Raw genomic sequence first — 26,510 nt, forward strand, 5'->3', positions numbered from 1 at the left:
AGGACCCTGGGATCATGACCTAAGTCGAAGGCAGATGCTTAACTGACTGAGCCACCCAGGCGCCCCCACCTCACAAATTTCTTTTAAATGGAAACCTCCTTCCTTCTGAATCTGTATCTCAAAAAAAAATGACAAAACTGGATAAAATTCTTTTTCTCCTCAAATCACCCCTGGGGGCAGGCAGGCAACATTTTGAAAATGCTTTTTCTTTCTTGAGACCCCTCTAGCCTTTCTCGCAAGCTAGGTCCTCAAGGAAAGGACGAAGGGCTGCCTTGGAGAGACTGGTGTCTGACAGTTTGCTATGAACTTCACCCACTTCTGTGACCCCACACCTTAAATGCACCTCAGGGAAGGCCCCTGGGCTCTCAGAAGACTCATCACAGATCAGGGAAAAACAACACCACAGCAGGATCCTCTTTTTCATCACTTAAAGAAATGCTGTTTGGTTCAGATTCCTCAGAAAACACATTATGATAGCACAAATAGGGAAAATGTTAACAACAGGTGGAGCAGATTTTTGCAAGCAAGGTTTCCATCGTCCCTAGCCTTTTCCCACAGCCACACGAGGCTCATTCCTACAGGTTTGAACCCACCTCACATCACTGTCACACCACAGATACTTCAAACTCATCAAGACGTCAACAGTTACTGATTCAACACCCGTCAGAGGGGTTTTCTTAAAAACCCAGACTGCTGGGCCCTACCCACAGAATTTCCACTCAGTAGGTCTGGGTGGGGCTGAGAATCTGCATTTCCACCTGGTTTCCAGTGATGCTTTGAGAACTACTGCATTAGGTAAGCCATTTGCATTTACCTAACAGCAGGTATTCACAGAGGTTACTGTGAAAGTGTGTCTCCTGGGGTCTATTTAGCTGTCAAATAATAAAACCTTCCTTTTACAATTCTTCAGTCAATCTTCACAAAATCCTGGAATGCTTTAAGAAGCCCCACATCATCAACCAAACCTAGAAAAAGCTTCATATTCCTGGGTGAGACCTGGGTACTAATGTTCTGCCCAAAATCCTAGTTTGGACCAAGCGATCACCTGGAATCAGGTCACTGCTTTGCAGGTGGTATCAGCAGGAAGAAAGACTCCCCACAGTAGCCACTTTTTGGTCAAGCACCAGACACCACACCATTTTGGATGGCATAATTTGGATTCTTAACCAAGAGATGTTCATTAGCTATTCCTTTTAGTAAGTATTGTGGATACATACTTGTAAATATTGTGGATACATAATTATGTTCACATTTAAATACATTTCTATGACATATTATTTAAAAATTTTTTTAAATTTCAGGTAGTTCATTAAAATGATTCTAAAATTTATATGGAGAGGGAAAAGACCTAGAATAGCCAACACAATATTTAAGGAGAACAAAGCTGGAGGACTGACACTACCCAGCTTCAAGACTTACTAGAAAGCTACAGTAATCAAGACAGTGTAGAACTGGCCAAAGCATAAAAATATAGATTCATGGAACAGAGAGCCCAGAAATAAACCCACATAAATAAAGTCATCTTTGACAAAGAAGCAAAGGCAACATAATGGAGCAAAGACAGCCTCTTCAACAAATGGTGTTGGAACAACTGGATGTCCACATGCAAAACAAAACAAAACAAAACAAAAAAACTAGACACAGACCTTACACTCTTCACAAAAATTAACTCAAATGGATGGCAGACCTAACCATAAAATGCAAAACTGCAAATCTCCTAGAAGATAACCCAGGAGAAAACCTAGATGACCCTGGATGTAGTGATGCCTATTTAGATATAACACCAAAGACATGACCTGTGAAGAAAGTAATAAGCTGGACTTGATTACAAAATTCTGCTCTGCAAAAGACAAAGTCAAGAGAATAAGAAGACAAGCCAGAAACTGGGAGAAAATATTTGCAAAAACACATCTGATAATGACTTGTTATTCAAAATATACAAAAAAACTCTTAAAAGTCAACAATAAGAGAACAACCTGATTACAAAAATGGGCCAAAGACCTTAACAGACACCTCACCAAAGAAGATATACAGATGGAAAATAAGCATATGAAAAGATGGTTCACATAATATGTCATCAGAATGCAAATGAAAACATTGAGATACCACTTCACACGTATTGGAATAGCAAAAATGTGGAGCAATGACAACACCAAATGCTGATGAGGATGTGGAGCAACAGGAATTCTCATACACTGCTGGTGGGAATGCAGAATGGTACAGTCACTTTGGAAGGCAGTTTGGGGGGTTCTTATAAAACTAAACATACTATACTATCCAGCAATTGCACTCGTATTTTTCCAAAGGAGTTGAAAACTATGTCCACACAAAAACTTGCACAAAGAGTTCACAGCAGCTCTATTTATAAAACTTGGAAACAACTACGATAATCTTCAATGGGTGAATGGATAAACTGTGGGACACCCAAATAATAGATTATTCAGCACTAAAAAAACAAACAAACAAACTATCAACCCATGAAAAGACATAGAGAAATCTTAAAAGCCTATCACTAAGTAAAAGAAGCCAATCTGAAAAGGCTACATGATGTATGACTTAACCATAAGACATCCCCGAAGAGGCAAAACTACAGAGGCAATAAAAAGATCAATGGTTACTGGGGCTGGGGGAAGGAGGGAGAGATTAATAGGCAGAGCACAGATCTTCAGGGCAGTGAAAATGCTCTGTGTATTATAATGATGGATAAAGTCATTACATATTTGTCCAACTCTATAGAACGTCCAAATCCATAGAACACTAAGAGTGAACTCTAAGGTAAACAGTCTGGGTGACTATGAGGTGTCAGTGTAGGTTCATCATTGGTAACAAATGAACCATTCTGGTGAGTGATGTTGATAACTGGGGATGCTATGCATGTGTGTGGGCAGGGGATATATGGGAAATCTCTGTCCCTTCCTCTCCAGTTTGCTGTAAACTTAAAACTTCTCTAAAAAAATAAAGGCCTTTAAAAAATGGACCCAGGGGGGCGCCTGGGTGGCTCAGTCGTTAAGCGTCTGCCTTCGGCTCAGGTCATGATCCCAGGGTCCTGGGATCGAGTCCCACGTTGGGCTCCCTGCTCAGCGGGAAGCCTGCTTCTCCCTCTGCCACGCCCCCTGCTTGTGTTCCTGCTCTCGCTGTCTCTGTCTCTGTCAAATAAATAAAATCTTTTTAAAAAATAAATAAATAAAAAATAAAAAAAATAAAAAATGGACCCAGAAGCATAAAATAAAGAAAAACATAAATTGGATTCCATCAGAATTTAAAAATGACCCAAGTATATGCTGTCTACAAAACCACACTTTAGATTCAATGACATAGGCTGAAAGAAAAAAAGATGTAAAAATACATACCATGTAAGCAGTAACCTAAATAGAGCCGAGATGGCTATATACTGTATAGAATACAGTGAGACAAAAATTGTTACTAGAGACAAAATAAGGACATTTTACAATGGTAAGAAATGAATTTATCAGTAGGAAATAATGACTAAATATCAATGCACCTAAGAAGAGAACCCCAGGACACCTGGGTGGCTCAGTTTGTTAAGCATCTGCCTTCAGCTTGGGTCATGATCCCGGAGTCCTGGGATGGAGTCCCATGTTGGGCTCCCTGCTCAACAGGGAGTCTGTTTCTCCCTCTCCCTCTCCCCGTTTGTGCTCTCTCTCTCAAATAAATAAAATCTTGAAAAAGAACAGAACCCCAAAATACACAAAGTGAAACTGAAAACCTGAAGAGAGAAATACACAACTCAAGAAAAATAGTTGGATATTTCAACGTTCCACTTTCAATAATGGATAGAAAATGAGGCAGAAGATCAGCAAAGAAACAGAAGACTTAAAGAATACTATAAACTACCTAGTTGTAGCAGACATCTGCAAAACACTTCAGGTCAAACAAGAGCAGAATACACATTCTTCTCAAGAGCACATAGAACATTCTTCATAGTAGACCATATGCTAGGTCATAAAACAAACCTCAATAAATTAAAAAGAATTAAAACAAAGTACCTTCTTTGACCACAATGAAATTAAATTAGAAGTCAACAACAGAAGAATGTGGGAAAGTCACAGTTATATAAAAGTTAAACATACACTTAAACAACCAATGTGTCAAAGAAGAAAATACAATGAAAATATAAAATACTTTGAGATGAATGAAAACAAACATAAAAAATAGCAAAACTTATGGGGTACAGCTCTAGCAGTGCTTAAAAGGGAAATTTATAGCTATGAGTGCATGTATTAAAAAAGGAGAAAAGGGGCTCCTGAGTGGCTCAGTTGGCTAAGCATCTGACTCTTGATTTTGACTCAGGTCATGATCTCAGGGTCCTGGAATCGAGCCCCCCACGTCAGGCTCCCTGCTCGGCGGGGAGCCTGCTTCTCCCTTTGCCCCTCCCCCTCTGCAACTCTCTCTCTGTGTCTCAAATAAATAAGTAAAATCTTTAAAAAAAAGAAATAAAAAGGATTATAAGAAAATACTAAGAAAAAAAGTATGCCAAAAAATAATAAGATGAAATAAATTACTAGGAAGACAGAAACTACCAAGAATACCTTCATGAAGAAATGGAAAAATCTGAACAGATCTACAACAAGTAAAGAAACTAAATTATTTCAAAAACTTCACACAAAGAAAAGCCAAGCCCAGATGGTTTCACTGGTGAGTTCTACCAAATATTTGAAGAATTAACACCAATTCTTTTCAAATTCTTTCAAAAAATAGAAGAGGAGAGAACATGTCATAATTCATTTTATGAGTACAGTATTACACTGAGACTAAAATGAGAAAGATATCACAGGAAAAGAAACTACTGACCAACATCTCTTTTTAAATATGGAGGCAAAATCCTCAATGTTAGCGAACTGAATCCAACAACATATAGAAAAGTATATACACCATGAGCAAGTGGAATTTACCTCAGGAATGCAAGGTTGGTTTAACATTCAAAAATCAAAGTAATATATCAATATTAAGATCAATGTAATATATCAATAATAAAAGACAAAAACCACATGATCATCTCAACAGACACAGAAAAATCATTTGACAAAATCCAACATCCTCTCAAGGTAAAAATACTCAATAAACTAGCAGGAGGGAGGAAATATCTTCAACCTGATAAAGGGCATCTATGAAAAATCCACAACTAACATCATGATTTACAGAAAGATGGAGAGCTTTCTCCTAAGATCATGAATAAGACAAGGATATGTACTCTTACCATATCTATTCAACTTTGTAATGGAGTTTCCAGTCAGTGCAATAATGTAAGAAAAAGAAATAAAAGGCTTCCTTATTGGAAAAGAAGAAGTAAAACTATTTCTACTTGCAGATAGGATGTTATATTTAGAAAGTTCTAAGGAATCGACTAAAAAAACTACAGAACAGATAAGCGAGTTCAGCAAGTTGGCAAGATACAAGATTGATACATAAATCCAATTTTATTTCTATAAGCTTGAATTACAGTTTTATTTCTATGAACTGTTTAAAAATGCTCTTTTCCAAGTTGAGTCAGTTCCCTATACTCCTAATTTTCTGAGAGCTTTTAATAATGCATCACCGTTTAATGGTGTCAAATGCTTTTTCTGCATCAACTGATATATATATATGATGCAGAAAGGTTGTCTCTTCAACCTGTTGATGTAGCGGATACCCTGAATGACTTTCAAATGTTTAACCAATCTTGCACCTTCTCTCAGCACTGCTTTAGAGGGCCCACAAATTTTTGGTATGTTGAGATTTCGTTCAACTCAATGTATTTCCCCCCAAGACAAGCACATCCACTCTTGTCACTTTTATTTAACACAGTATGGAGGCCAGAGCAATAATGCAAGAAAAAGAAGTGAAAGACTTTCATACTGGAAAGGAAAAAGTAAAATTATGTTTATTCAAGGATGACATATTATCTATATAGAACATCTGATTCAATCCACAAAAAACCTTATTAGGAACAGTAAGACAATTTAGCAAGGCTATGGTATACATATCAATATATAACAATTAATCACATTCTTATATAATGAGGATAAATAACAAAATTAAAATTAAAAACACATTTCCAATAGCATGGAAAAATATGAAATATTTAGGGATATATCTGGTAAAAGAGGTAAAAAGATTGAATACCGAAAACTATAAAACACTACTGAGAAAAATTAAAGAGGACCAAAAAAAATGGGGGGGGGGCAAGATCTGCTGCATTCATAGTTCAGAAGACTCGTTAGGGTACCAATTCTCCCCCTAATGACCAACAGAGCCATCACAATCTCAACCAAAATCCCATAAGGTGTTTTGTAGAAATTGAAAGCCAATTTTGAAACATATGGAAATGCAAAGGATCCCCTGTAGCCAAAACCCAACTGAAAAAGAAGAAAAAGTTGTCCATCTAACACTACTTAATTTCGAAGAGCATTAATAAAAACAGTGAAGTAGGAGCTTAAAGCCAGATAAATGGAGCAATGGGACAAAAAAAAGGTCTGAAAATATACCCACACCTCCAGGACGATTGATTTTTGACAAAGTTGCAAAAGCAAGACAAGATGAAATAAATCACTAAACAAAATAAGGCAGACAGAAGAGAGTACATACGGCTAACTCCATTTATATGAAGTTAAATCAAATGCCCCTTCAACATCTTTTCTTTGCTCCGTCTCTGCGCTAACTGGGACTAATTCCAGACACTAATCATTTGTCCTGACTACATCGGCTGCCATCCTCCTTATGGGCAACATCTCCAACAGATACTGGCAGGATCCACAGTGCACCTCCCTTCAAGATTCAAACAGATCCTTCCAAATCTCTCCTCAGAACTAATACCGCAAAAATAAAGCAGCCCTTCAAATTATCAAGTCCATAATAGAAGATTACAAGGTTCAGGGCCTCATTATCTCCTGCACTAGTCCCTGTAATATCTCTAGTTTACCTGTGAGAACACTCAGTGGCTGAGGATGAAGGGTTGTCCAGGATCCCGAGCAATAAATACCACTGCTATCCCTCAGCACCCTGCTGTTCTAACCCCATACATACTGACACCCAACCCCACTGAAACCAAATTTTTCACTGTAACTGACCTATGGAGTGCATTTTCAGTATTCTAGTAGATAAGGATAGCCAAAATCTTTTTGCTTTCACTTGGGAAGAATTAAAATCCATCTGGACAGTCATGCCCCAGGATTTCTCAGAGTCCTTCCTACTTCTCACAAACCTTAAAAGCAGATTCGGACGACAGAAGGTTTTCTGCAGGCTCTACTTTGTTCCGATATGTGGATCATCTGCTCTTCTGCTCCTCTTCTCAGACCTCTTCACAGGAAGGCAATGTTCATCTGTTAAAACTTTTGCCCTTAAAGGGACATAAAATCTCCAAAGAAAAATTGCAGTTTGTTCAAACTCAGGTTCCATACTTAGGGCCCCTGATCTCGGCACCAGGACTAGATTTGGATCCAGGGAGACTTCAAGGCATCCTGAACATCCCTAAACCTAAAACTAAGCACCAATGACGAGGTTTTCTTGGACTAGCTGACTACTGTCGAAATTGGATCCCGAACTCTCTTACGGCTCAACCTCCATATGCTTTACTGAATATCAACAAACCTGACCCTATTATTTGGAAAGATCAGGGTGACAGAGCTTTTGGGACTTTAAGGAAAAGCCTAATAAGTCCCCTGCCTTTGGACATCTTAACTATCAACCTCCCTTTCTCCTCTTTGTCTGTGAGAGGGAAGGGAATGCCCTTGGAGCGCTCACCCCACCGGGGACCATCATCAGCCAGTAGGGCATTACAGCCAACAACCAGACCCTGAATATGGCTCAGGTATATCCCCCCTGGCCTCACAGCCATTCCTGCCCCTGCCCTCTTAGTTAAGGTCACTGCAGAAACAGTCACGGGGTCCCCTCTCACCATCCTCGTATTTTGGCCAAAGGGAAAACCACAAACATTTATACAGATGGCGGGTACATCTTCCAGTAGCTCATGACTTTGGAATATTACAGAAACAGCGAGGTTTACCTCCGATGAAGATAAAATGAAAAATGGCTCCTGTGTTCAAAATTTATTACGTCACACTTTTGTGGCTGCTCAGGCCATTACCAAGTTTCCTGGGTATTCCAGATCCGACTCCCTGGAGGCCAAAGGAAATCACCTCACTGACATTTCTGCCCCAAATGCTGCTCTCAAAGGAGGCCAATTGCCAGGCCTCTGTCAGGTCCAAAAGGATGTTCTCCCAAATGATAATTTGGAAAAACTAACCAAAGACCCCAAAAATTGGCCCCAGAAAAGGAAAAACAGTATGGAAATCTAATAATTGTTGGTTTGATAAAAAGAGAGAACTCTGGTTTGGACCAAATAACAATCTGCCCACAGAAGTTTCAGAATTCCCAGTACTTACCACTGTACATACTTTAAACCATTGGTCTCCTGACACAGTGACAGCATTCACGAACCAATATTGGTGGGGGAAAGGTAATAGGGCCACAGAAAGTGCTTACCTTGCATGTCCCACCTGTTCAAAGCATAGTCCGGGGAAAACTGCACTGCTCCCAGACTCTGGACTGCTTCAGGGCCCCTCCAGTTTGGCAAATGGATCTCCTGCAGCTTCCCTAGCTCAGGGATAGAAATACATTTTAGTCGTGGTCTGTATGTTTGTCATTGGACAGAAGCTTTCCCTTCTAGACAGGCCACTGCTTCTTCTGTGGCTAAAATTCTGTGAGAAAGAGAATCCCTGCCTGGGGACCCCTCTCCAACTTCACAGCGATCGGGGAACCTGATCGAAGAACGTTGTCAGGTGCTTCGACAAATCTGTGCTGTTGGGCGGGTGTTACAACGCATGCACGGTGCACACCATCCTCAGTCCTCAGAGTTAGTCATGCTCACTGATGGCATCACGAAGTCTCAATTGGCAACATATATAGAGACCATAATATAATTTGGAATTGTCGTATTACTTTTTCTGTTGTGTATAATTATCTTTAAGTTTTGCTTTTTTTTTTTTAAAGTAGGCGCCATGCACAACACAGGGCTTGAATTCACAAACCTGAGATCAGGTCCTGAGATGAATTCACAAACCTGACATCAGGTCCTGAGATCAAGAGTTGGGCATTCCACCAACTGAGCCATCCAGGCACCCCAAGTTTTGCATTTTATTGCCTGTTGAACTTTTGCAAAAACGATGTGCCCAATAAGGTGATTCTAGCTTATGCTTCAAGATGATTTCCCACACTTACAACCTTGAGGAGACAGAGACTTTAGATGGAAAGTACCTGAGTTTCTCCCTCCTCACCTTCCTTGTTACTCAACTGTGGCCTTAAGTGTGTTCCAACTGCTAGGCAACTTCCCTCTGACGTGGGACGGGACAACCAGGAGAAGTCCTTCCTTGGCACCGAGGGACAAAACCGCTAAATACAGAAAACCTGACTCGGGACCAGCGACGCCTTTGGGGAAAGATTTTGATTGATTAAAAGAGGGAAATGAGGGGCACCTGGGTGGCTCAGTTGGTTAAGCATCTGCCTTTGGCTCCAGCAAGTTGACTATATAAAAAGGGCAATACATCATGATCACGTGGGGTTCATTCCAACAGTGCAAGACTGATTCAATATCTGTAAATCAATCAGTGTAATTTATCATATTAATGGACTAAATGAGAAAAAGAATTGGGGCGCCTGGGTGGCTCCGTTAAGTGTCTGTCTTCAGCTCAGGTCATGATCCTGGGCACCTGGGATAGAGCCCTGCGTTGGACTCCCTGTTCAGTGGGGAGCCTGCCTCTCCCCCTCCCAGCTGCTCCCCCCTGCTTGTGCTCTCTCTCGCTCTCTCTCCTGCTCTCTGTCAAATAAATAAACAAAATCTTTAAAAATAATAGAAAATTTAAAAATAGGATATTAATATATGTAGCAGAAAGTTCAACATCCATTCATGAAAAAAAAAACTCTCAAAAAACTTAGAAGGGAACTTCCTTAACCTATTAAGACTATTTTCAAAAATCACAGCTAACATCATACTAAATAGTGAGGTGTTAAGTTTTCTCCCTAAGGTCAGGCATGAGGCAAGGATGTCCTCTCTCAACACTTCTAATTCAACTTCATACTAGAAGTCCTAGCTAGTATAATCAGACAAGGAAAATAAATAAAAGGTACACAATTGGATAAAAAGAAATAAAACTGTCTTTATTCACAAACGTCTATGCAGAAAACCCCAAAGATCTACCAAATAATTCCTGTACATAATAAGTGAATATAGCAAAGTTGAAAGGTACATAATCAAGATATAAAAGTCAACTGTTTTCTTTTATACCAGCAATTAATACTTGGAATATGAATTTTAAAAAACAACACATTTATAATAGCATCCCCCAAAATGAAGTTCTTAGGTATAGAGGTAACAAAATATGTACAGGATCGGTGTTCTTGAATTGGAAGACTCCACATAGAAAAGATGTCAATTCTCCCTTAGCTTAATGCAATTCCTATTGAAATCTCAGCCAGCTTTTTGGAAACATACTTAAGCTTATTCTAACATTTATATGAACAAGTAAAGGTATTGGAACAGCCAATTCAGTTCTAGAATAGGAGATCTAAGTTGGAGGATTCATACTACCTGATTTCAAGACTTACTATAAAGCTACAGTAATGACCAGAGAGGGGCAAAATGATGGACTCATCCATCAATGGTACATAACAGAGCTTGGAAACAGACCCACAAAAACACAGTCAATTTTAAACAAAGGTACAAAGACAATTCAATAGAAAAAGAACAGCCTGTCAAGTGATGCCAGACATTGGAAGTACATATGCAAGAAACTGAACCTCGCACAAATAGTAATTCAAAATGGGTCACTGACCTATACGTAAAATGCAGACACTATGAAATTTCTAAAAGCAAACACCAGGGGAAATCTGCATGGTTTTGGGTTTGGTGATGAGTTTTAAGTACAAAGCAAAAGCAAATTTATGAAAGAAGAAACTTAAGTTGGATTTAATTAAAATGAAAACCTTGAACTCTGTGAAAGCCACTGTGAAGAGGATGAGCAGTCAGACTGGGAGAAAATATCTGCAACCCCCACGTCTGATAAAGGACATGCACCGAGCATATGCCAAGAACTTTTAAGACTGAATGAGAAGAAGACAACTCAATTTTTTTAAATTGGCTAAATGAGAGAGAGCGCAGGTGAGGGGAGAGGGCAGGAGTGGGAGGGAGAGCATGGTGGCAGGAAGACAGGTTCCAGGATAGAGAGAAAATGGTTTAATGTTCGCAGGAGGACTACTACTCTTGCCCGCTCATACATTGGTTGGGTAATTAGAGATATTATAGATATCTACGTATCGTATTTTGATTTAAGAAAAAAAATGAAAAGGCCAACAGTGTGCATAAATTGTGGTTGCTGTAGTATTTTTCTTGTAGAAAAGAAATTGGTATTAATTTGAATACTTTTGAGTAAGAAATGGTTGAGCCAATTCTAGCATATATTTCTCATGGAATGCAAACCAGTTATGTTTCCACCAAGTTAGGTTTACATGTACTGAGCTGGAAAATTGACTATAATACAGTGATAAGTTAAAAAATAAAAGCAAGTTGCAGAGTGATAATTTTAGTCTAGTTACATTTATCTGTAAGAATTTTCAGAATGATAGAAAAATGCATTTGTGCATTAGAAGCATAGAGGGAACAGGCAGCACATGGGTCAATCTGTAACATCAGTTTCAAAAGATTAATGTTTGGAGCAAAAAAGGGAGTGTCTGTCTTATTTTATTCCTGTTATACACTTCCATATTGTTTGAGCTTTACTTTGAAATTAAAAATAAAACCTTATTATATTTTTTAGTTTCTACTGAAACAAAAAAAATGGGCAAAAGATCTGAACAGATATCTCACTACAGATATACAGATGAAAATAAGCATATGAAACGATGCTCACTATAGGGATGCTAGTTTAAAACCACAATGATATACCATTATACATCTATTAGAATAGCAAAAAAAAACAACACAAGAAAACCTAGCAATATCAAGTGCTGGTGTGGGTGGAGAGCAACAGGAACCCTCTTTCCCTGCTGGTGGGAATCAGTGCAGCACGGCATGGCGCTCAGAAGGCAGCTACAGTGAGGGATACGTGATGTCATCCATTTGTCAAAACCCCTAGAACTATTTTATAGCACAGAGAATAAACCTTAATGCAACATTTTAAAATGCAAATTAAAAAAACAACTGGGGAGTGGAGAGAAGGGGGATGCAGACTATGGGGACAAAAGAATTTAATTGTATTATGGGACACTTGGGTGTCTCAGTTAAGTGTCCAACTCTTGATTTCAGCTCAGGTCAATCTCAGGGTTATGGGATCGAGCCTGAGTCAGGCTCCATATGCAGCATGGAGCCTGCTTCAGATTCTCTCTCTCTCTGCCCTTCCCCTACTCACATGTGCACACGCTCTCTCTCTCTAATAAATGAATAAATCTTTAAAAAAAGAACTTAACTGTATTACAAATGTATGACCTAAACTCATGGGGAGGATGGGAGAAAGTGACCTGAGGAAGTTTGACTGGAAAATGAAAGACGAAACAAAAGGAACTGTACACTCCCACTATAATTGGAAATTCTGTTTCTCATGGAGGTGCTAGTTAATGATTTTGATAGCGCTGTACACATATACTGGGACTGAAAAAATAAGTAAAAACATGGTGAATGGCAGAAACCAGGTTTCTCACTGCTGGGAGTGGAAGGTTACAGATAACAGTTAAATAAAGGGGAAAAGGCTAGAATAAACCATGGGGTTCTGAATTAGAGTCTGAGACTTCAGTGGGAACTCCTGTTTAGCTTAATATAGAAACTGAGGAGTAAAAGTAAAAATAATAGAGATGTATGCATACACATTTCCTAGCTCTGCTCACTGACAGGACCTAACAGCAATGACACCCTAGTAGCAATGAGCACATCAGAGCAAATCCTGGGTTTTCATACCATTCTCCAGTAAAAGGATCCAGAGACCCTTGTTGAAATGGCTGATTTTAGGGCTGGAACAGGGACTATAACCAGATGAGTCTGGAGCATCCTGTAGCACCAGAAAGCAGGGAAGCGCTCAAAACATAAACTGCTGGGAATATATCAAGGACATACAGAAACCAAATGAAAGAGCTCCCAACGGCAAAAGCTGGAACAATTTGAACAACAAAATAGAGTGCAGTTTTCAGCTATTATCTAGTAACAGAAACCTTTGATATGCTCCACAATATAAAATTGAGTCATTGTGCAGGTATATTTTTTTTCAAAGTAGGAGGGCAGAGTATACCAGGAACATAAAAGGGACAAACTGGAGTATGTTTTAGAGGGAAGAGACCAGGATGCTTCGGGATTCGCATGAACAACAATCCGATGCAATATAATAAATATTTGAGCCCCTGCTAGGTACCAACAACTATAGGGACATGGGGGAATATAAGAATAAATAACACAGTTCCTGAACTGCATGGCCTGAGGGACAGCTGAGGATGAAGTCCAGACACTGTGACAGGCTGACTTGGGCTCAGTGTCTGGCACAAAGTGAATGATTAGTGTATGTTAAGATCTCTTCCCCAAATGCCCAATGTAACAGGACTCACTCTGTTGACACCAATAAATTTCACCACTTACGTGACAAAAGGATATTACTTCCATTCTATATTGTTATAATCAACTAGAGAAGTTAATTTTTTTTAAAGTATATAGAATTTAAAAGTCTAAAATTTAACATTAAGAGTTCAGTTTAATTTCTGTCTACATGAACGTGGGGAATTTTATAGTTTGACTCAAGGAGTCTACCACTGATCCAAGTGACAGGCAATTAGAAAAGAAGGATCTGGACAGCACTAAAAAGCATAATTATTCCACGATCACTTGCTAGAACTTTATACCATTAAGGGCATTCACACTTTTAAAATCCACACATAATTAGCATTCTGTTTCCCTGTTTTGAAATATCAAATTGTTGCATCAGATGGAAGAGAAGAAAATTACCTAAATGAGAATGCTTTTCCCATGTGCACCAGGAAACACAACTAATCACTGAGAGAAGAAAAAAACCTCCCCTGCGCTCCTGCTTCTCATCTCTGCTTTCAATGAGCTTTTGCTCAAAGGAAAGAAAACAGTTGATTCTGTACAGCTTTACACTGACAAAATTAGTACACGTTGGCTAAGTTGGATGCATGCTAGGACCTTTGCAAAACAGCCTTATGGAGGGAATGTGGAGATCAGTCAGCGGGGGCGGGGGAAACAAGCTCAGCTACAGGGGAGAGAAGGAGAGAACAGTGTGATAACAACGTTCACAGACACGGTGAAGGCAAGTTTGTTCGGGTAGCTGCTGACATAAAGCAAGAAGCCCGAGAAGTGTTCAAGGAACAACAGCCATGATAACAGTGAGCCCTACAAAGGACCCAGGTCAGGTGGGTGGCGGCTAGCAGGTGCACCGCCTGCAGAAGCTGGCGTTGGGGAGGACAGGGGCTGGCGGTAGCAGCAGTACATCATTTCTGGAACATATTAAATGTTAAAAATTGACTTGAAATGGTAAAACATTTCTTTTTTTTTAAAGATTTTTATTTATTTATTTAACAGAGATAGAGAGAGAACACAAGTAGGCAGAGCAGCAGACAGAGGGAGAGGGACAAGCAGGCTCTCCACCGAGTGGGGAACCCAATGCGGGGCTCGATCCCAGGACGCTGGGATCATGACTGGAGCTGAAATGGTAAAACATTTCTATTAAAGAAAGTCAAACGCAAAAGTTGTACACATAATATGTATGAATAATCAGGCAGAGAAAAAGGACCTGAAAGAGACTAAATGCTGGCAGGAGAGTATGGCTGACTTTTTTCCCCTTATACATTCCTGTATTTTCCATTAGTACTTCTTTATTTTGCTATTGCTCAGTTATTACTCAAATGACTAACACACACTTAAAAAGTTAGTTCACTCATACCTTTCCCTAAAGATACATGAGGAGCCAGATATCTGAAGATATCTAAAGTCAAAATCTGCTGTGGTTTATAAATCGAGTGGATCAAAGGTTTTGACCTTAATAAGTCCATTCATTCACGGAACAGGTTCAGTATAGATAATATAGAACAGATACATGTTCACTGCAAATAAAGAGGGTAAAGCATGCATGGAAGAGCTGTCCTTTTATACGACCATTATGAATAAACCCATTGTAGATTAACAAAAGCAAAGCATATTAACAGTGGTAGAACTGTTAAGTTTTCTTTTCTTTCTGGCTTATCAGTACTCTCTGAATGTTTGTATTTAGTAATATTTTACTTTTATAGGAATGACATTACTATTTTCAAAAGATTTTACAGTTGTACTGGTTACTATTATGTACTTTTTTAGGTATTTACTTTCATGCTACATGTTAAAATACATTCCTACCATTGTTCTTAATATTTATTATAAATTTAATCTGTGGCCTGAGTCATTTATATATAATTTCTTGTTGAGGATGAAAACAAAAATATTGTGTATTTCAAAACAGCCGTAATTTAATAGTCAAATATATTTGCACATCAGTGAGAGACACAACAAAATTGCTAGAAAGTCTGAGCTAATATACAAAAGGCTAAGTGGAATTTAAAAACTGGGCCGTTTTCTTTGGGACACAAAAATTTTAAACTTGAATATTTACTACTCAACTCTAAACATATTTTTAGTCAGCTACCTCCCCTTTCCCTGCAATTCTGAGAAAAGAATTCCAACATGTGATTTTACTTTCCTGTATTGACCCCAAATCCTCCCGAGTCTACTCTTCATGCTCTGCCTCCAGCAAATAAAGTAAAAGATAAAAATTCTGAAGGACTGGCTGACAAGGTCTGAAGAGAACCTACAGGTGTTCCTGATGGGTGACTGGGTAACCTTCCTTCAGAGGCTCCCAGACAGAGGCCCTGCAGTGCAGATGGTGTGGGTGGGGGGAGACACACATTAAGGCTAGGGGTCAGAGTTAGGGAAGGAAAGAAACAAAGAACTGTAGTTTGTTCCTGGATTGGTGATTTGGGTTTCTAAATTTATCCTTTAAAGCAATTTAATAAATGGATTCTCTGGTCCCTATTCTAGCAATAAAACACCTGCTTGAAAAGAATCAGAATCATGCGAGCAAAAAGCATATTTATTGGGCGCCTGGGTGGCTCAGTTGGTTAAGCGACTGCCTTCGGCTCAGGTCATGATCCTGGAGTCCCGGGATCGAGTCCTGCGTCGGGCTCCCTGCTCAGCAGGGAGTCTGTTTCTGCCTCTGACCCTCTTCCCTCTCATGCTATCTCTCATTCTCTCTCTCTCTCAAATAAATAAATAAAATCTTTTAAAAAAAAAGCATATTTATTTACCATATAATACTAGAAAAAAATATAATCTATAAAATAGAATGCAGAGTATGATCTGATTTTTATAAAAGAAATATATAAGTAAAATATGTACATAGACAAAAGATTAGAATATATATCAAAATATTATAGATGTATTTTATTTTCTGCTTATCAATACTTTCTAAATTTGACACTAAGTACATATTACTTTTAAAGGGAAATACGTTATTTAAAAAAATATTTATATATTATATGCAAACTTCTTGTAAAACAGTATTGGGAATAGAATAAAATAAAAACACATCACAACACTAAACTACTGAGCAATTTAATTCCTAAAACAGAAGATTTTTAAAAATTTTAATTTGACTATAGTAAAATGGAGAAAATGTGTAAACTCTCTAGACACTTTTCTGCCTAGAGTTGATTTAGTCTTCATAAACTATAAAGGTAATGCATCAGGATTGACTTTGCAAAGGCACGATTCTAAACGAGAACATTTTTCCATGAGGAGCTAAGACCATGTGGCCCTTCTTAAACATACAAGAATTTACCCCTGAATCTATTACTAATAGACCCATTTAAAGCATTACAATGCCTGGCACATAGTACACAGGTGCTCAAAAATTTTTGATGAAATAAAGTCCTAAGTTCATATATAGGGCCAAACAACTTTTCTTTTGAAGGGTCGAACGCACAAATTACTAGATCAATGGTGCAGGAGAAGAGATGGTACTGCTTGGACTACAGCAAATAGAAATGGCTACAAGACCAAGAAGGGGTGCTTTGGTTTCAAGGAGCTACAAGTGAGCTCTCTCCCAGCTGATCTCCACCTGCAGTGGCCAGCTCCTAGGCTAAAATCAGGACAGGATCCAGACAGGAAGGTCTGGAGACAGATTGTGTTCACTCCCACACAGAAGGAACAAGAAGCAGAAGTGCTCTTTCACAGCAGCTAGAATGAGGCTAGGCAATGGCCCTGTGGTGGAACCTGACACTCAAAAGGTTATGGACTAAAATCATAGTAGTAAACCCAAGGGGACAACTGTTAGGTTTTAAACCATGACAAAAAAATCATGTCCAAATACTTAACTAGATAGCCCAGAAAATGTGACTAATAACAAACTGAGAAAATAGTAAGCAGAAACCCTGCTAATATTTTTATTTTCTTCATGCAAGTGCAAGTAGTTAAGGAGTTTCAAATTTTCATCATTGCAATGAGTCACTTGCAAAATTCATTTTCCTTAAAAATCCAATTTGTTCAATTTGCTGTCATCAGAGTGATCACTGTTAGATCAATCAGAAACAAAAATAGGTAACTTATACATTATGTCTAAGTTTCCCTGGTTAGTTGTTCCCTCAGACACCTGTTTAACGGTCAGCCCACACTCATGGTTAAAAAAAAAAAATTCTCATGGTCTTAAGGATCAATAATTTTGGGGGACCATGGAGGGCCACGTGGGTGGCTCAGTCGGTTAAGCGTCTGACTCTTGGTTTTGGCTCAGGTCGTGATCTCAGGTTTGTGAGACAGAACCTCCCCCCACACACACAACCCCCCGCCGGTGGGGGGGGGGGTCCTCCGTGCTCAGCAGGGATTCTGCTTCTCTCCCTTTTCCTCTGCCCCTCCCCCTGCTCACATGCTCTCTAAAATAAATAAATAAATCTTAAAAATAATAATTTTAGAGACCACGCGAGATAGATTTTGGGGGCCACAATTTTCTACCAAACTAGGTGTCTATCCTAATTGCCATTAAAGGAAATGATTTCCAAGAAAGAATAACATTATAACTTCTTAGAAATCAAGCCAAAGAACTATCAAAGCATTGACATTTTGGAACAAGCATAAGTTACATCTCTTAGATCAACTGTAAAAATACTTCAGACCTACAAAATCTTGAACTGTGCTCATTTATTTTCCTGAAGTTTCCTATTTTCTGACACACAAAGTACTTTTATATTTTTTAATTGTAATTTAATTCAAGAGATTTTTTTATTTTATTTATTCATGACAGAGAGACAGAGAGAGCACAAGCAAGGGGAGAGGCAGAGGGAAAGGGAGAAGCAGACTCCCCTCTGAGCCACTCAATGTGGGGCTCGATCCCAGGACCCTGAGATCATGACCTGAGCCGAAGGCAGACGCTTAGCCATCTGAGCCACCCACGCATCCCACACAAGGTACTTTTAATAAGCTTAATTGAGACCCAAGAGTTTAAGAGAATTTTGTCCTCAGGATAATTTCCAGTTTTCCAACTGGAATTTTGACATGCAAGCCCCATCTCTCTCGGAAGACTTCCCTAACTGCTGTGACCCTCAACGATCTGTATGGCCAACAGCAGGAAGGCTGTTTGTTACGGTAGAACGACACGGCGGGGTGCCTCGGGGTGAACTGTGGTTCCTAGACCCTTTTCCACGGCGTGCTTAAGTCTAATATTAACTTTAGAAGAACTGCCTTGAACCTGGACTTTTTATGAGGGACAGAGGCGCCAGGAAGGAAGCGCTACACAGACAGAAGGGAAGGAAGGAGGAGAGCAAACCTGTGAGCGCTTTCCCAGACCAAGCGCCCCCACTCGGGAGCCCCGCAGGGCCAGCAGCAGTGTCCCTGCCAGGCCAGGGGAGAGGGTGCAGCCCCTGAGCACGGGCCCGGGACCCGGCCGGGCACCTGCAGCGGGCCCCCCTCCCGGGGTACCTGCAGCTGGGGGCCCCCGCACTTGACAGCCGCACCTGAGCGCACCTGGAGACACCCGCACCTGGGGGCCCCTGCACCTGGGGACACTCGCACCTGGGGGCCCCCGCACTTGAGGACACCCGCACCTGAGCGCACCTGGAGACACCCGCACCTGGGGGCCCCTGCACCTGGGGACACTCGCACCTGGGGGCCCCGCACTTGAGGACAGCCGCACCTGAGCGCACCTGGAGACACCCGCACCTGGGGGCCCTGCACCTGGGGACACTCGCACCTGGGGGCCCCGCACTTGAGGACACCCGCACCTGAGCGCACCTGGAGACACCCGCACCTGGGGGCCCCTGCACCTGGGGGCCCCGCACTTGAGGACAGCCGCACCTGGGGGCCCCCCGCACCTGAGGGCCCAGGCACTAGGGGCGGGCGAGCAGCGCGTTCTCAAGCCGCCGCCGGCGGGGTCGAGCGCAGAGGGCTCCGGGACCGCAGACGGCGGGTTCGGGTTTCTATCCTGGCCTCAGCTTCGCGGGTGCAGGCGGCGGAACGACCCTCGCCCGCCCCCGCCCGCGGCCCCCACGCTCCTCACGCGCTTTCCACCCGCGGCCGACTCGTCGGGACCGGGGCTTGGGCGACACGGCGCGGCCCTCCGCCTCTCTGGAGACCCGCCAGGCCCGGCGGCCCGCCGTCCCCGCCCTCCCCGCCCGGCCGCACTCACCGCGCACGAGGAGGACGCTCCCGCAGCCACACGCTTGGCCGCCCCGCGCCGCACCCCCCGCGCGCCCCACAACCGCCAGCGCCCACCTCGGCCGCGGCCCGCGCAAGGTCTGAGGACCGCTCCCGAGCCGCGCCCGCCGCCCCGCCCTCGCCGCCGCCCCGAGCCAGTCGCTGCCGCGCGCCGCCGCACGTGACGCTCACCAGCCAATGGCAGCCCGAGGCGGCCTGGGATGCGGCCGGCGGCTCTGCGCGCTTTCAAACCCGGCGGCAACGGGGCTGCCGGGCCCGACTCGGAGGTCGCCCGCAGAAGGAAGGGAGGCGAGGGCCCGGGGTTCGGGCCTGGGCCCCGCCCTCGGGCCATCCCGCCCGCACGGCCGCGCTCCCCCTGGCCAGCGGTGTGCCCGAGAACCCCGGCACGGGGGGCAGTCCTGGGACCCGGCGGGGCCCGGCGGTCGGCCCCGCACCTGCTGCCCCAACACGCGGGAGCGGGCCACAGAACCACCGGACTCCACCGTCCCGAGCGTGATGGCAAGACTGCCTCTCTCCCTCCCCCCGGGACCCAGGCTCTCTCCGCCCGGTCCTCCCGGCTGGGCGTCCCACCGCAAACCGGGGGCAAGACTTTAGGAGCTCCGGCCTTCCAGAAGCCCCACCGGCAGCCTCCACCCGCATCTTACAGACTTAGCAACTCACCGAGCTGGGAAATGTAGTCTGAGCACGCTTCTGCCCTCAGGGAAATCTCCCTCCCACAAAGAAGGGAAGGATGCGCGTAGATGGACAAGTAGCAGTCCGCGGCGTCCAGTGCTGGTGTTGGCTTGTTTGCGGTTTGTTTTAAACCTTTGCAAGTGGTCCTGTATCACACAGCTCGGTACAAACAAGCCCTTCTCCTGGATGTGCTGAACTACCTACTGGGCGAGTACGTGCTCTGTGGCTGACCCTGTGCTAGATGCTTTCCGTGTCTTTTCCTATTGAATTCTCGACAACCCTGCGACGTAGGCGTTACTAGCCCCGCGGTGCAGATACATGGTGGCAAACTAGAACGCAGAGGGCTTTGAGATCTACCAAGTGACGTGGTATGAGCTGCTATGCAGCGTCACAAACACATGGGCTAAGGAATATAATTTTGTGTGCTAAGTCAACGAGGGCCACCCTGCTCTAGAGTCGACAAGTATAACGAGATGAGGACAAGGCCACTCCTAGCTCAGGAAGCAGGCCTCACATAATATACCAATGTAAAAATATTGTTATGTCAAAACAATATAGTGACATTGTAAAAGGAACTGTCTTTGACAAACAGAGTCTGAAAGAGAGTTGAAAAGCTTGGACTTGCTTTTTCTCAGCACTGTCCAAGGGAGAGTACCCATATTAGGGTTTATTAATAAGCAACAGGACTGGTTTAAATGGCTCTCGAATACTTGTTCTGCATTAAGCATTGGCAATTCGTGGGGCAAATTAGACAGTGCCCAGCCTGTAGGGAGCCCACAGTCTATGGGGAGAAAGACAGGAGCACAGAGGACCTGAACTCATCAGGATAACCCTGGGTGGTGTGGGAACGTATCCATCCTGGAGGGGAACACAGGAGGGAGGGGAGGGGAGGGGAGGGGGACAAGGAAGGAGGGAGTTGTCAGAGAAGGTCTCAAGAGGTGGTAACTGAATGCGGGTCTTGAAAACGAAGAGGAGGGGACAAGCTAAGTGTAGGGAATGATAGTACAAAAGTATGTAGGCAAGAGGGTGTCACGTATGTGACTGCTGGGTATGAAGAGAGGACTAGAAGAGCATCCTGAAGAGTCAGATGGTGCCCTGTCGTGATGGGTCATGGATGCTAAGGCGTTTGCCTCCTATGGCCACCAGCATAGTTCACTCCTTGCTGACTTTACCTTGTGTGCAGTCTTGGTGGCTTTCTTAATTTAGATACCCTCTGTTCCCCCAGCCAGTGGATGGGCACCTGACTCAAGCTAAGCCGGTTGGATCATCTACCAGGAGTGAGAGGGGAAGTATCGGGATGGGGAGTCGAGGGTTGAAACATCCCCACTGGAGAGAAGGCGAGGGGGTTACCTTATGGATTCATGAAAAGTGTACAAAATGGGGTAGAAAGCACCACAGAGGATAGAGGTACAGTGTGGGATGTTTCCTCAGCCTACTCAGTAACCTGCAGTCTCATTACTTCATTTCACACCTCACGACTGGATATGAAAACTGTATTTTAGTCCTTAGGAAGATGTACTCTGGGGCGCCTGGGTGGCTCAGTTGGTTAAGCGACTGCCTTCGGCTCAGGTCATGATCCTAGAGTCCCAGGATCGAGTCCCTCATCGGGCTCCCTGCTCGGTGGAGAGCCTGCTTCTCCCTCTCCCTCCCCCTGCCTCTCTGCCTACTTGTGCTCTCTCTCTATCTCTGTCAAATAAATAAATAAAATCTTTAAAAAAAAAAGATGTACTCTGTACTTACTTTGATCTTATTTTCTAACCCCAAATTAAATACTTAGTATTTTAAATCAGCACTGTTAAGGAAAGTCTGGACTACAGAGACATCATTTCTCTGTGACAATTTGGATGGGGTGTTCCACCAAAAAAATTTTTTGAGCAATATGTGCAAACACCCCATCCAGTTTCACCCTCGTTCTATGTTCACAGGACAACCTTCCCCGGGTTTCAACGGAAAAACAAGTTTCCCCAGTGGAAACATGGTTACTGTGTTATTTATATTACACAGGAATTCTTTAGGTCTGCAGATTTCTAAGGGCTTAAAACCGTTGCAGCCTCCCACCCAAAAGGAAACATAACTACCTGCCCAGGAGAACTTCGACCTGGAGAGACCTGCACTAGGGCGGTGAGTCCAAGACACAGCCGGTAGCTGTGCCCAGGCTCACTTCTCCTCTAAATCCCATAACCCTAATTTACACTGAGAACATAGCTTCGAGAGGATGTGGGAAGTGTGGTTTCCACAGCTGCAGCCAGGAGAATGGATGGAAACCGTGCAGGCCGGTTCACTTTGGCCACCACACAGAGACACCGCTCCACGGCCTCCTCAGTGGAGGCGGAGGGACGACAAGATCTCCATCCTTTGTCCGCCCCAGGGAGACACCGGCGCGCAGAAACGAGCCTGGAGCCCGAGCACTTCGGTTCTGATGCCTTGAAGTCAAAGGCACATACTTTTCAAAAAGTGAGAGAGTAGGTTACTGCATATGAACCCTGATTTCAAGCACTTTTACATCTCTCACTAAATAATGCTAGCTTTCTAGTCAAAATACTGATAAAGGAAGAAAAAACGATCAGACAATTAGTTATCAACTAAATGTATTCCCGTGAGTCTGAGTCATTCTTTGATCTAGTGACTGAAGTTGTGGACCTTAGCGTAGATGCATTTTCTGAGCTGAAAGTCGATTAGAACTGACACGCGAACATGTACTCTCTCTCTCCTTTCGCTGCTAGAGTAAAAGTATCATTGTGAGAAGCCAGAGCACACAGAATCCTTTTCAAACTAATGCTCATTTCTCATCTCTCTAGCAACTTCTTGGTTTGACTGAAAATGACTTATTTGATCCATCAGTGAAGCTTCTTAATTATTCCGTTGTAGGAAACCCTGCCTAGACGAATCGGTATTAACTTTGAAACAAGGGAGTCCTATCGGGTGCTCAGGATAAAGAGCAGTAAAGTTGAGATAAGACGACATTGTGGGTGGTATGGAATGAAAACACATCTCTGTTCTTAAGTTCCAGGAGGGCCACTAATTAGAGCCACTTGCAAGGAAACTCTTTAATTTAGTTTTGATATGTGATGCTGGGTTTCTGGCGACACCTTCAAAATAATGTTTTTTCTTAGGGCATAAAAAAGTTGCAAATTAGATTACATTAAAATGACAATTTTTTAGCATTTCCATTTATTTTAATCCCCACTTTTGTTTTGTTGTTTTGCTTTCCAGACTTGGATCTCTGAAAATTAATGATTGATTGGACTAATTCAGTAGCCTGGTTGATGAATTAGAGCATTAACAAGAAAATTTTGATGTAAGTATGAATCTTTAAGTCATATTTCCAACCTTCCACCATAGGCATTCTTTGGTTAATATTAAAAGTTTATTCCATGGCATTATTTCCAGTTATGTTCTTCTCAAATATATACTTTACTCACTGTTTCTCCATCTCTCTGCATCCATCCAGTGCAATGGAGATAAATGGACAATCACACTCTTGAACACACAGCGGCTTCTACTGAAGCCCTTGGCCTGTTAGCCCAGCTCCAATGTCGTTTTTTTGGTAGAATGAATGTTCTGGCATAACAGTCATCCAAGTTGTGATTTTGTTTCCTTATAATCATTGCAATTGTGTTTGAAATAGCCATAATGCAATTTTCTCAATATGAGCTATTTTTAGCAGTGCAAAACTCTGACTGCAATTTTTTTCATTTTATTTCTTAATATAAGGTTGACATTCTTGTTTAACCATATCCACAGACTACCTTAATGAACACAAATGTGTCACATGATCTTTAAATAAGTGAAAGTCACTATGTTCCAAGGCAAACAAACAAACAAAAAGTTATATCATCATGACACAAAAATGACACCATAACAGGTAAACTCTGCTCCAAGATTTTGACTAATTTTTCTTCTTTCTTTAAAAACAGGAATCCATCTATCTTCAACTATAAAATATATGTTCATTGAAAAAATAAATTTCGGGGACCCTGAGTGGCTCAGTCAGTTAAACATCTGACTCTTGGTGGGTTGTGATTTTGGGGTCCTGGAATGGAGCCCCATGTTGGGCTCTGCACTCAGCAGGGAGTCTGCTTCTCCCTTTGCCCCTCCCCCCCGCTCCTTTCCCCCACCTGCTTGCACTGTGTGTGATCAAGAGTGTTTTTTTCTCTCTCATAAATAAAATCTTTATTAAGTAAATAAATTTCAAGAAAGGCAAAAGACCATGGGGAATATACATGGTGGTTTATATTGTCTGAGACATTTTTTCTATGAATTTATTCAAACTCAAGTGCAATTTTACATACGATCATACCACAGGATGGTTCACAACTGGGTTGTTACTTAACATAGACAGCTTTGCATAACAAATCACCACAAACTGCAGCTGAAGACAACATGTATTTAGGATCTCACAGTTTTTGTGGCCAGGTTATAACTTAGGAATCGGACAGGGTCAAAGTCTCATCAAGGACTTGATGGGGAGAGACCTGCCGCCCAGCTCCGTCAGGTTCCTGGCAGGACTCACCTCCTCGCAGGTATAGACCGGGGTCCCTATTTTCTTGCAGACGGTCAGCGGTGGGCTGTTCACAGCTCCGAGGTCAGCCTCAGTCCCTAGCCACGTGGTCCTCTCCATAGACTGTGTCACAACACGGCAGCTTCTTCAAAGCCAGCAAAGGACAGAGAAGCATCATCATTATTTTTTTTTTAAAGATTTTATTTATTTTACAGAGAGAGAGAGCACAAGCAGGGGGATCGGCAAGTGGAGGGAGAGGGAGAAGCAGGCTTCCCGCTGAGCAAGGAGCCCGATGTGGGGCTCGATCCCAGGACCCTGGGATCATGACCCGAGCCGAAGGCAGATGCTTAACCATCTCAGCCACCCAGGCGCCCGCATCATCATTATTTTTTAATCGTTTTTACTACCCAAGGCCTACATTTTTTTTGGCTTTTTTTTTAATTGAAGTATAGTTGGTTCACAATGTTATATCAGTTTCAGGTGTTCAACACAGTGATTCGACAACCCTGTACGTTATGCCATGTTTACCATGAGCGTAGCTAAAAAATGTGGCACGTTTCACAAATCTGCAAGTCACCTTTGTGCAAGAGCTATGCCAGTCTTCTTTGTTTCTTTCCAACTTGGGTGTGTGTGCTGGTGAATCGAGCACAGAATCATTATCCTTTCAATGGTAGCATAATATTCCGCTCTATGAACGTAACATAGTTTATCCTCTATAGATACCAGGTTGTTTCAAATTTTTCTTAATTATAAACGAAGCTACAGTGCAGCTTTGTGACTTCTACTGTTCTTTCCTTCCTGTAACCCCTAGAAGTGGAATTGCGGAGTCAAATAGTATGTACTTTTAAAACGTTTTTACACTTGGGGCACCTGGCTGGCTCAGTCGAGACAGCACGCAACTCTTGATCTCAATGTTGTGAATTCGAGCCCCATATTGGGTGTAGAGATTACTTAAAAATAAAATCTTAAGGGGCGCCGGGGTGGCTCAGTTGTTAAGCATCTGCCTTCGGCTCAGGTCATGGTCCCGGGGTCCTGGGATCGAGCCCCGCATCGGGCTCCTTGCTCGGCAGGAAGCCTGCTTCTCCCTCTCCCGCTCCCCCTGTTCGTGTTCCCTCTCTCGCTGTGTCTCTCTGTCAAATAAATAAATAAATAAAGTCTTTAAAAAATAAATAAAATCTTAAAAAATAATAAAAAATAAATGAAATTTCTTTATATTTAGAAAATAACCATCCAGAAAGTTAATCCCATTATACTTCTACTGAGAATGGGTGAGAGTGCTGGTCTGTGCACATACTTGCCAACGCTGGCCTTATCCATAAATTTAAGCTTTGCCAATTTAATGGTAAAAAATTATACCTCATCATTTTCATTTGTTATTTCTTTGATTGGTGAGGTCAAACATGTTTATGCTTATTGGACACTGCTTTGCAAACTGTCCTTAAATGACTTGTTCGCTTTGCGATTGTGAAAGCACTTTGTTTATTAAGTGCCCTTAGTGGGTTTTTCCTAATTTATGTCACTATTTGGGGGAATCATCGGTCATATAAAAGTTTTAAGCTTGGGACGCCTGGATGGCTCAGTCGGTGAAGCGTCTGCCTTCAGCTCGGATCACGATCCCAG

At 42.3% G+C, this 26,510-nt stretch overlaps 1 protein-coding gene and 1 non-coding gene across 21 annotated transcripts in view; both read right to left on the reverse strand.

The window, feature by feature from the left end:
* The window catches only part of PTPDC1 (protein tyrosine phosphatase domain containing 1), a 56,479-nt gene extending 35,217 nt beyond the window's left edge, over window positions 1-21,262 (reverse strand). For 10 of the 20 annotated variants that reach the window (XM_027616167.2, XM_027616165.2, XM_027616166.2 and 7 more), the window contains exons 1-3: window positions 19,689-19,822; window positions 8,482-8,592; window positions 7,202-7,296 (exon numbers count right to left, since the gene is read on the reverse strand). The gene's annotated coding sequence lies outside the window, so the exon portion shown is untranslated. The other 10 variants (XM_027616170.2, XM_027616171.2, XM_027616169.2 and 7 more) reach the window with 8 other exon arrangements.
* Window positions 21,263-25,432: 4,170 nt separating this feature from the next.
* On the reverse strand, window positions 25,433-25,539 carry LOC113935177. The gene has a single exon (XR_003523935.1). It is a non-coding gene; the product is annotated as a U6 spliceosomal RNA (small nuclear RNA).
* Window positions 25,540-26,510: the final 971 nt, after the last annotated feature.

The sequence above is a fragment of the Zalophus californianus genome, chromosome 13 (assembly GCF_009762305.2).
Source record: "Zalophus californianus isolate mZalCal1 chromosome 13, mZalCal1.pri.v2, whole genome shotgun sequence".
NCBI lineage: Eukaryota > Metazoa > Chordata > Mammalia > Carnivora > Otariidae > Zalophus > Zalophus californianus.